The following is a 10,399-nucleotide window of genomic DNA, read 5'->3' as shown; positions in this document are numbered from 1 at the left end:
TTATGCCACCCGAAGGAGGTTTTGTATTGGTAGAACCCGGCATGACTATGCCCACAGTACTGACTGGTGGTGGACCTGGAGCTGGTAGGGTAGAGCCTCTAGCGAAAGGTGTCGTGCCACGAGAATCCTCTCAAGTGGATATTGGTGGTTTACCCTCTGTAGAGACTGGTGGTCTACCTGGAGCTGGTATTGTAGAGATTTCAGCAAACGATCTTTGTCCCACCCGACTCCTATGAACTGGAGCATGTACCCGATGTGCCTTCGTATAACCTCGATGCACTCGTAAGTAGTGGTGATGATTCTGCCGAATCCGATCAAGAAGGATCTGCATCTCTAGGATAAGATGTCGACTGTCATTCACTCGAACCCGAGTTGAAGTCGGCAACGATAGCTTATATGGCACAGATCGTCCTTCAAGCTCTAAAGATCCAGCTTGGGTGGTTCACGGGACCAGCCTACTCCAAGCCATTGTCACTACAAAAGACCATCCAGGCATGCTTCGTCATCTCCCGCATATCGTTTGACAAGTCGAAGCACCGCAACCGGCGCATTGTTCAATCCCATCAGCATGGAGAGAGGAGCTATGTTTATGTCAAGATGATTCATGCTGATTTGGTAAGGTTCCATGATAAGATGCATGGGTGGGGTGAGGCAAGAGCCACATTTTGCAGCATTCACACAGTCTTCGCTCTTGAGCCAGACCCCATGGATGCTTACCCAGTGGTGCAGCTGTCCTGACTTGATATAGTTTTACGATCAGTATGCTGCAGTCGTGGAACTGTGATGTGGAGCTACCTTTCGTATGGTTTCTAGGCTTTTGGTTTCAACATATATTATGGAGCTTACCTTAGGACTTTCGCATGCGTTTGGCTGTTGACCTGTAATGTTTGTGGTTGGTTGTCTAATCTACTTGGCACAATCACATTGCAAAGGCAAATGTTCCTTTTCTCTTTAATTGTTATTATGACTTATGTGTTATAACCAGGCAAGAATATGCAATCTTGGTTCTCACGACCGATATATATGTACATACAACTTTTGTTCACATAATAACACTTACACGGGAAAAGAGTAGCTTTCTCTGTTGGACAAACACCAAACCACAAAAGGGTAACAACACAATATCCAAACTAGGTACGGCACTCGTTGAGCATACATGACTTTTGGCGTAAAATCACGTTAACCAACACTAGCAGCATCTTGTTCTTTGCAAGGTGCTATGCTTATCGATCTAATCCCAATACACCACCTACTTCGGGTGGCACGATGATGTCGAGTGCATGCTCACCGGTACCAACTCTCTTGCATCGGTCTCCATTGAAGGTACGCCACTGCTGCAGTAGACACCATTAGCAATGCAAGCTGAAGGTGTTCTTATCCTCATATCAGGGTCACATAATACAGGTGTCAAGCTTCATGCACTAGCCAACACAATCAAAAGTCCGAACTAGGATCGCTGGGAAAAAAAACATGAAGATCTTTTTTTCGAATCCCACGCTGAACATCTTTTTCACTAATTAGGTAAGCTCCTGCTGACAAACATATTACAGCAACTCCAGCAGTGGCTATATATTTTGGCGCCGTAGGCCGATGTCTGCGCATGGAGCCGGCAATAGCTTCACCTGGAAGGTCGAAGACCGTGGCGGCCAAATGCAGGGCTGAAACAGCGTATTTTCAGAGGCGCTATAATGCAGCGCCAAAAACAGAATATAATGAAAAATAGAGTGCAGTAAAACAGAAGATCAAACAAAGACTAGAAATAGACATACGATAAAATTAGCTTGATAGATACTCCGTAGTTCATACTTTTACAAAGTAGTGCGATAAAACTAAACTAAAACTCGACATCTGAAGAGTTGTCGTGCCCGACACCGGATCCGACGAGAAGAGGTCAATCCAACGAGGGTCATCCTCGCCAATGGTGGTTGGCCCGGCGAGCTGCGCTTCGATGAAGGCCCGCTTCGTCGCCTTCTCCGCCCTCCGTCGTGCGCGGTCCTCCTTCGCAGCCCGCCTCGTCGCCTTCTCCGCCCTCCGTCTGCGGAAGTGCTCGTTCTCGGCGGCAACGTCCTCGGGGAAGCGGGCCGCCCACTCGCGCGCCGCGCGCTCGTCCCGCTCGATGATGCGCAAACGGCGCTCCGTCTCGCGGCGGCGGCGCTGTTCCTCCAGTCTAACGATGTACGGCGGCGGCGCGAGATCCTCGGCCTACTGGCGCGTCCACACGTCATGGAAATTCATCGACGATCGCGGGCGCCCGAGCCGCCACGCCACGGCGTCGTACGCGCGCGCAGCCTCGTGCGCGGTCTCGTAGGTCCCGAGGCCGATGCGCTCGCCGCCGTCACGTATCTCCGCGTAATACGTACCTTTGGGGCGCGCGCGGACGTCGCGGTACCCCGTGCCCGAGACGCGGGAGTACCGCGAGCTCGACGCGAGACGAGGCATGGCGGCGGCGGCGGAAGCGGAGCCGCGGCGGCGATATTAGGCACAGATGGGCAAATTTCAGCAACCCGTGTTCCATCTTTTTTTTTGGCAGGATTACGCCATGTACCACCTTCCAATTAGAAAATAGTACTGTTCAGCCTTCCCCTGTTGGGCCCAATCTTTGGGTTGCCAACGGCCATCTACATGGTAATTGCTATCGGCCTACTTGCTCCGGCTGTCGAAGCCCAATAACTACAAATGGGCCTTTCTGCTCATGCAATTTCGGCCGTTTTCGAATGAAACACAGATCCAATGATTGGCAAACAAACAAAAAAACGCGGAGATTCTACATAAAGGTTGTTTTTATTTATTTTGAATTATTGGGTTCCAATTTTTGAAACTGCTCATGCCCAATATGAAAATCCTTGATCGCTCCATACCGACATGGATAACGGTATTTTTAATAATTCATAAATTGGATTTGAAATTTAAAACATATCCTAATAATTCCATGATTTAATCTATCAACTTGCAAGATCTTGGAGAGAAAGAGCTTGTGTTAGTCTGCAGAATCCTCAACGTTTCAAAGGTGGCAGTGGATCAAAAGAAAAAAGTAAGTAGCCAGAAATTAGGGTTCAAAAATAACTCCAAGAAAAGAAACTTTTATTGTTCGTAGAGGATGACATGCGGGCCCATGAGCCAACAGCTTACTCAACGTTTCAAAGGTGGCATGAGATCGAAAGAAAAAGGCAAGTGACCAAATATCAGGAGCCAAAAATAATCCAAGAAATGAAACTTATTGTACATAGAGGATGACATGCGGGTCCCATTTTGCAGCAGCGGTTTCAACGTTTCAAATGCGGTTTGAGATCAAAAGAAAAAAAAGTAGCCAGAAATTAGGGGGAAAAAACTCCAAAAAAAGAAAGTTGATTGTACATAGAGGATGACATGCGGGTCCCATGAGTCAGCAGCTTACTCTACGTTTCCAAGGCGGCAGGGGATCAAAAGAAAAAGGAAATAGCCAAAAATCAGAGGGTGAAAAAAAATCCAACAAAAGAAATTTTATAGTACATAGAGGATGACATGCGGGTCCCATGAGCCAGCAGGTTCCTCAACATTTTCAAAGGCCGCTGGGGATCAAAAGAAAAAGGCAAATAGCCAGAAATTAGGGATAAAAAATAAATCCAACAAAGGAAACGTTTATTGTTTATAGATGCTGACATGTGGGACCCATGAGCCAGCAGCGTCAAGGCAAGTGACCAAAAATCAGGGGTAAAAAATCCAAGAAAAGAAACTTTATTGTACATAGAGGATGACATGTGTGACGCCCCGGAACCGGTATCCTGAGGATTCCAGCGATCCCGCCGAAATCCGCACGATATCGGTTCAGAGACGCCCTCCGACACGACGTGTGCGACGAATCACACACGTGATGCCAGAGGAATTAACACGAGCGGTAACATTACAACATGATTACAATAGATCCCACAAGAAACATATATTACAACAACGACTCCAACGAGTCAAGATACAAATAAACAATACAAAGATCCAAATCATACAGAAGATCGAATACGTCCGAGTACGGACAAGATACAAATTGGACTAAGAGTCCTGAAGATAACCACTGGCGTCCATAACCCCGCCCGAGCCAAGCCGGAAGGGTAACCTTGCTAACGTCGTCATCTTGTACCTGTCGAAGTCGGGCCATCGGTTGCCGACAAAAGGGAGGAAGCAAAAGAGAAAGGGAAAAGGCGAGAGTAAGTACCAAGGAACGAACTCCGGCACGTACTTAGCGAGACTAGAAATGGCTATGCTCGCCGGGCGAGTATATATATATATCGCCTGGGGCTATATGGTAGGTTTTAGCGGCAGCAATACTATAACCAATAGAGACACGCTACAACATCCGTCTACTCAGAGAAGATAAGAGAGCGTACAAGGTAACAGATAAATACTACACAAACATAACCCAGCCAAATACACATATCCCCTTCAACAAGGTGAAGAAGCAATGTAAAAGGCACTCAACGGTGGACAAGTTTTATTAGGTATCGTTTGTAGTAATGATATATTACCACACAAGTTATTAGCGGATTATTAGCAACAAATAACGGTGTAAGTTGTCTATGATCAAGCTATACAATTCCAATTCGTCCATAACCGCGGACACGGCTTATCGATAAGATGTACATCCTGCAGGGGTTGCCCAAATGTAACCATACGCATGCTCGACCCACTTACGACAGGTGGATGTCTCACAACAAGACCATTCCCAGTTCAACAAGAAAATCTAGGGGGACCACCCAACTAAGCTACCCGTGACGAAGTCCGGCCGTACTCCGAGACGGACTCAGGGTTTGCGTCGGCGGCTAGGCGTGCAAACCACACGCTTCGCTAAACGTCCCGCGGGGTATAGTACAGAATATAAACACCCGAAGGCAACATGAAGTAAACACCCGAAGGCAACAGTAAGTAAAGCATGGCATACATGGCATAGGCAAATAAAACCAAGGTTGTGGCCCCCTTTTCAACTGACTTGAGAAAAGGTAATGGGTGAGGGGGGGGGGTCCCAATAATCGTCCCCACGCATGGATAGAGCGCTCAATCTCGGAATAGATAACAAGAACTCGGGTCCTAGGGGACATTAGCGAGTCAAAGTTCCGATGCTTTCGCAAAGGGGCTCACAGATGCCTCTGCTTACAATTTTTGTTGTTAACAAATAAGTAAAGCATGTGTATCTCCAACAACTGATATAGCATGTGATAACCTCCCAACAACCCAACATATCCCGATAACAGATCGAGATAAACAACGAGCCTAAACACGCCTACGACTCGCAAGGCTCAAACATCAAGCAACGACTATGGGTAAGGAATGATACATATAGGATTATTATGGTAGACAAGTGGAATAGGACACGTGACTCGATAAAGAAGCGCAACATAAGGATAGCAATGCGAGGGAGAGTGTATAATAGGTGAAGAGAGAGGGCTCGCCTGTGAAAAGTCGAAGAAGCACTTGTCGGAGAACTCGTCGTATCTCACAACACCACTTCGTGATCCTATCCAGGAAGAAGAAAATGCTTGGGACACACAACGCATGCAAGTCTTACTACTACGGAATAAGAACCAGCATGATCAAGATGATATGCATGACATGGCAGATATGGTGTGATGCAACTTAACCATATTAATCGGAGTCGGAACCCCGGACAAACAAGTTAGGTTGGAGTTGCATTTCTACCGGCAAATTTAAGTGGTGGTTAGCATGGCATATCATGGCAAGGGTGCGCTACTTCAAATTTAAGCGGAGCGGGGAAAACCATAGTTGGAAATCCAAAATACTCCGCATATATGTTAGGTGAACATGCATAACTACCACTACGCGACATGATGCGAGATGCAAACAGATGAATGGTCGTATTCATGTTCCTTGCATTTTTCTGATCAATTTTCATATATAACACTTTGCATTTGGGGTTATACTTTAGAAGATATTATTTTTACAAGATTTGCAAAAGGAATAAAACAAAAAGAGAGGGATATGGGCTGGTACAGTGCCGGACCTGAGCAGCGAAAAGCGGGCTGCCGCGCGCTTGGCATCGAAGAAGCTGACGAGGATACGGCCCGAGGCCCAGTAGGCGCCGGATCTCAGTAGGAACAAAAAGAATTGGATGATTAAACCTGTAGCTTGTGATTTGAACCTGGGTCTCCGGATTCAAGGATAAAGGACGAACCAGACATGCTACGTCCCCGTTGTTGATATAGAAAAAGGCTCTACACTTATTGAAGCATCTTCGCCGCGAGAACTGAAACAAAATCAGAGAAAAAGGTTGGAGTTAATCAGCGGTTGCAGGGAATTGAACACTGGTGTGTTGCTTAAGGGATCAAGGGCTGAACCAGTGTGCTGCTCATGCTTTTGTTGTACAAAAGAGGCTGGACAAAACTTGAACCAGCCGAGGACGTGAGGAAGAGCTTGCAGCCATGGCGGAGGAGCAGGTCTGTGATGGATTCGGCGGATAAGAGCGACCCGGGACGAGACAGATGGCGTCGAGGGTGCGCCATGACGTAGCGGTTCAGCTGCAAGTGTTGGGATGGCCGGGGATGCACCGGAGTGTCGCCGGCTACGAGCTCCTGCGGAGGTTACCGGTGGTCAACGTCGGTAGAAAGAAAACGAGGACGAGATTGAGACGGGGAAGAGGTCTGGAAGAACGAGCACATCACCAGGAAGCCGTGGATGAGGTCGGAGAGGATGGGGGAGGTCTCCAGCGGCCGGAATTGAGGATTATCTCGCCGGAGACGGAGGAGGAATCGGCGACCGTGCGCTTGATACAAAGCGCCTCAGGTCGATTCCTTGGACGAGGATGTAGAGGACGACGCCGTGGATCTCCTGGTGCCCTCGGCTTGACGCGGGGTGGCTTGCTGTGATGGCGCCAAGGCGAGGCAGTGGCGGTACTGAGGGAGTTTCTCCCGTTGCTTGCACAGGAAGAAGAAAAGGGAAGGAGAGGAAACTTGGGGCTGGAGGAAACGGGCGTGGTCCAGAACGAGGAGATAAGGAGGAGCGATGGTTGGCGTCGTGGTGGAGGGGGAAGAGGACCACAGGGCTCACGCAAAGTGCGTGCTCGGTGTGGAAGACGACAAGGATGGATAGAAAGATCGAAAGGGGTACGGGCTGAGACGGTGAGGTGGTTCGGGCTGAAAGGTAGGAATGGGTCGGTGAGCTGGGGAAAAGAGGTGGCCTCCGGGAAGATGGTGTCCAGGAAGAGAGAGAGCTGGGCCAGAGAGAGGGAGGGCCCAAGAGAGGGGTTTTATTTTATTTCGAAAATATGTTTCCTCTTTGATTTTAAAACTGGTTTTGAAAACAACTTATAAACCACACCAGAATAAGTGCAGCTTTAATTGAAATTTGAAAAACATTTGAAATAGTTTCATATGTTAAATAGTTTTGGTGTTAGGGTTTTGTTTAAAAGCATAGACACGAAGAGGTTATATATATAAACCATACGAGAGGGGAAACTCAAAATAGTTTTTTTAAATAATTTTTATTTCATAAAATCTTGTGGATGACATGGTGCATGATGACATGATGATGCACAAAATAAAATAACAAAAAAATTCTAATTTGGGGTGCTACCCTGGGCCGTTACAATCGACACCACTAATAAGGAACCTCGCCCCGAGGTTCCACGCCATGGTACGGGGGAGAGAGGTGAACTATCGGGTCTTCAGGCGACGTGTCGATCTCCTCGACACCACTAACAAGAGTTCTTTCTCCACGTAGATCGGCGACACCACTAACAAGAAGTCGTTGTTCCGTTGTTGATGATGCGCTTCTGTCGGGATCCTCCGAAGATCGGACCTAATAGGTGAAAGGCAAAGATCGTCCAACCCGCGTCGAGACCTAAGACTCAGAGAAGAAGATAAGAGAAGACTCAAAAATCGCAAAGATAAGAGGAGCAAGACTAGGGATAAGGAGAAAAATCAGAACTAATCGGATCTATCCAACGGATTTTAGAAAATAGGTTTTGACACTCTAATCTTAACGACCATTGGCAAGGTTATCCTACAGGCTGGACTAGTGGGGTACCGCAACTCGAGGCTCGATACCAACTTGTGACGCCCGGAACCGGTATCCTGAGGATTCCAGCGATCCCGCCGAAATCCGCACGATATCGGTTCAGAGACACCCTCCGACACGACGTGCGCGACGAATCACACACGTGATGCCAGAGGAATTAACACGAGCGGTAAAATTACAACAGGATTACAATAGAGCCCACAAGAAACATATATTACAACAACGACTCCAACGAGTCAAGATACAAATATACAATACAAAGATCCAAATCATACGGAAGATCGAATACGTCCGAGTACGGACAAGATACAAATTGGACTAAGAGTCCCGAAGATAACCAGTGGCGTCCATAACCCTGCCCAGGCCAAGCCGGAAGGGTAACCTTGCTAACGTCGTCATCTTGTACCTGTCGAAGTCGGGCCATCGGTTGCCGACAAAAGGGAGGAAGCAAAAGAGAAAGGGAAAAGGCGAGAGTAAGTACCTGTTATCACCAGAATTTGACCGAGTCAGAGGTGGGCCGCGATCAAGATGGACTTGAAGAATATATGTATAGAAGAAATACGTGGATCGGCCTTACATGCGAAGTTTGGGCTAGTTTGCCCTTGTATCTGTAACATATTAGGTTACGTGTCGATTAGGAGTTGGAGTTTTACTCGTGCACGGTTAGGTGCACACCTGAATTAGAAAGTCCCCTGGACTATAAATATGTATCTAGGGTTTATGGAATAAACAACAACCAACGTTCAACACAAACAAATCTCGGCGCATCGCCAACTCCTTCGTCTCGAGGGTTTCTCCGGTAAGCACCATGCTGCCTAGATTGCATCTTGCGATCTAGGCAGCACAAGCCTATCTCGTTGTTCATGCGTTGCTCGTGTTGAAGCCTTTTTGATGGCGAGCAACGTAGTTATCTTAGATGCGTTAGGGTTAGCATTGTTCTTCGTATCATATGCTGTCGTAGTGCAACCCTTATGCATCTAGCCGCCCTTACACCTATCTCAGGTGTAGGGGCGGCACCCCGCTTGATCATAGTTTAGTAGATCCGATCCGTTACGGTTGCTCCTTGTTCATCAAGGATTAGTTTAACATCCGCATTAGTTAGGCCCTACAAAGGGTTGGAGGATCCAGCGGCGTGTAGGGTGACGTTTGCTTGCCCCGGAAAGGATGTTCCGGGATCAACCTCGTGTTGGTTTTTAGGCCCTGTCTAGGATCGGCTTACGGTCACCGTGCGCGAGCTCGAGGCCCAATCGTGAGTAGGATGATCCGATTATGCGGTGAAAACCCTAAATCGTCGTAGATCTCATTAGCTTTATCTTGATCAAGCAGGACCACCATATATTCGGACACCTTGTACGAATCATGGGTGGATCGGCTCTTTGAGCCGATTCACGAGATAACCCGAGAGCCGATCGAGGCTCGTATTTAATGTTTACGTGTATGCCATGCGAGGAAACTAAGCGAGGCATCATCCACACCTTCCCGACCGGGTATAGGTCGGGTGGCACGCCCTTCCAATAGCATCGGACGTGTGACCAGGAGGCTTTGCGGGCCGTCGCTCTGAGGGACTGGGGCCAGCCGCAGCCCTAGTTGTTCCCGGCTCTACTGTGTTGCCTGTCGCTGCCCGCCAGTGGGTTTCTGACGTCAACACATTCTGGCACGCCCGGTGGGACGAGATCAAGGCAACCCTCGAAGCCGAACTCATCGGCCCTTTCCACAGAACCCGCTCCCATGGCGTCAGGTGGAAGGGGTTCACACCTGAAGGCGCACTCGATGGGGTGGACCTGTCCACCCCGTCAGAAGAACGCACCAGGTCGCTGCGTCAGGAGATCAACTACATGGTGGCTCAGTCGATGCACCGCCACTCTGAGAGCCTGGTGAACACTTTGGAGCGTGTCGCTCTGCGCGTGGTCCAGGAAATCATGAGCCACCGGTATTCTCCGTCGGGACCAGCTCCGGGGACTTTCAAAGGAGAGATGCCACTCCGGTCCCATCCTCCGCTGCCGTTCGCATGGGCAGCACCGGAAGTGCCGAACTCATCGGCATACGTCGTCTACAAGATTGGTGGTGATCCTAGTGACTACCAATTCCTACCCGAGGCACCCAAGGAGATCCCGCACGGATACGCGTGCGCATACGTACCAGACTGCAATACCTGGGCACTCTCGAACCAGGTTGCAACAGCAGGGGCCTCTGGAACGGCAGGAGGAACGTCGGGAGCAGATCTTGAGAAGCAAACGTGGTTGTCTAAGTACGCCACTCCGACAAACCTCCAGAGCCCAGCTCCCGCAGTTGGCTTAGAACCGGAAAAGCAAGCATGGCTGGTTAAGTATGCCACCCCGGCGAATCTTCAGGGTTCGACACCGTCAGCCATCACCGCGGATCAGATTTGTACAATTCGAAA

The 10,399-nt window shown here is 48.7% G+C and overlaps 1 long non-coding RNA gene across 1 annotated transcript; it reads right to left on the bottom strand.

Moving 5' to 3' along the window:
* Nucleotides 1-5,467: 5,467 nt before the first annotated feature.
* LOC124676544 lies at nucleotides 5,468-7,320 on the bottom strand. Its single transcript, XR_006993691.1, has 3 exons — nucleotides 6,321-7,320; nucleotides 5,987-6,229; nucleotides 5,468-5,503 (listed from the first exon to the last, which is right to left on the bottom strand). It is a non-coding gene; the product is annotated as an uncharacterized LOC124676544 (long non-coding RNA).
* Nucleotides 7,321-10,399: the final 3,079 nt, after the last annotated feature.

Source organism: Lolium rigidum, chromosome 7 (genome assembly GCF_022539505.1).
Source record: "Lolium rigidum isolate FL_2022 chromosome 7, APGP_CSIRO_Lrig_0.1, whole genome shotgun sequence".
NCBI classification, from domain to species: domain Eukaryota; kingdom Viridiplantae; phylum Streptophyta; class Magnoliopsida; order Poales; family Poaceae; genus Lolium; species Lolium rigidum.
The sequence above is the reverse complement of the archived record's forward strand: the minus strand, read 5'-3'. Positions and strand labels throughout refer to the sequence as shown.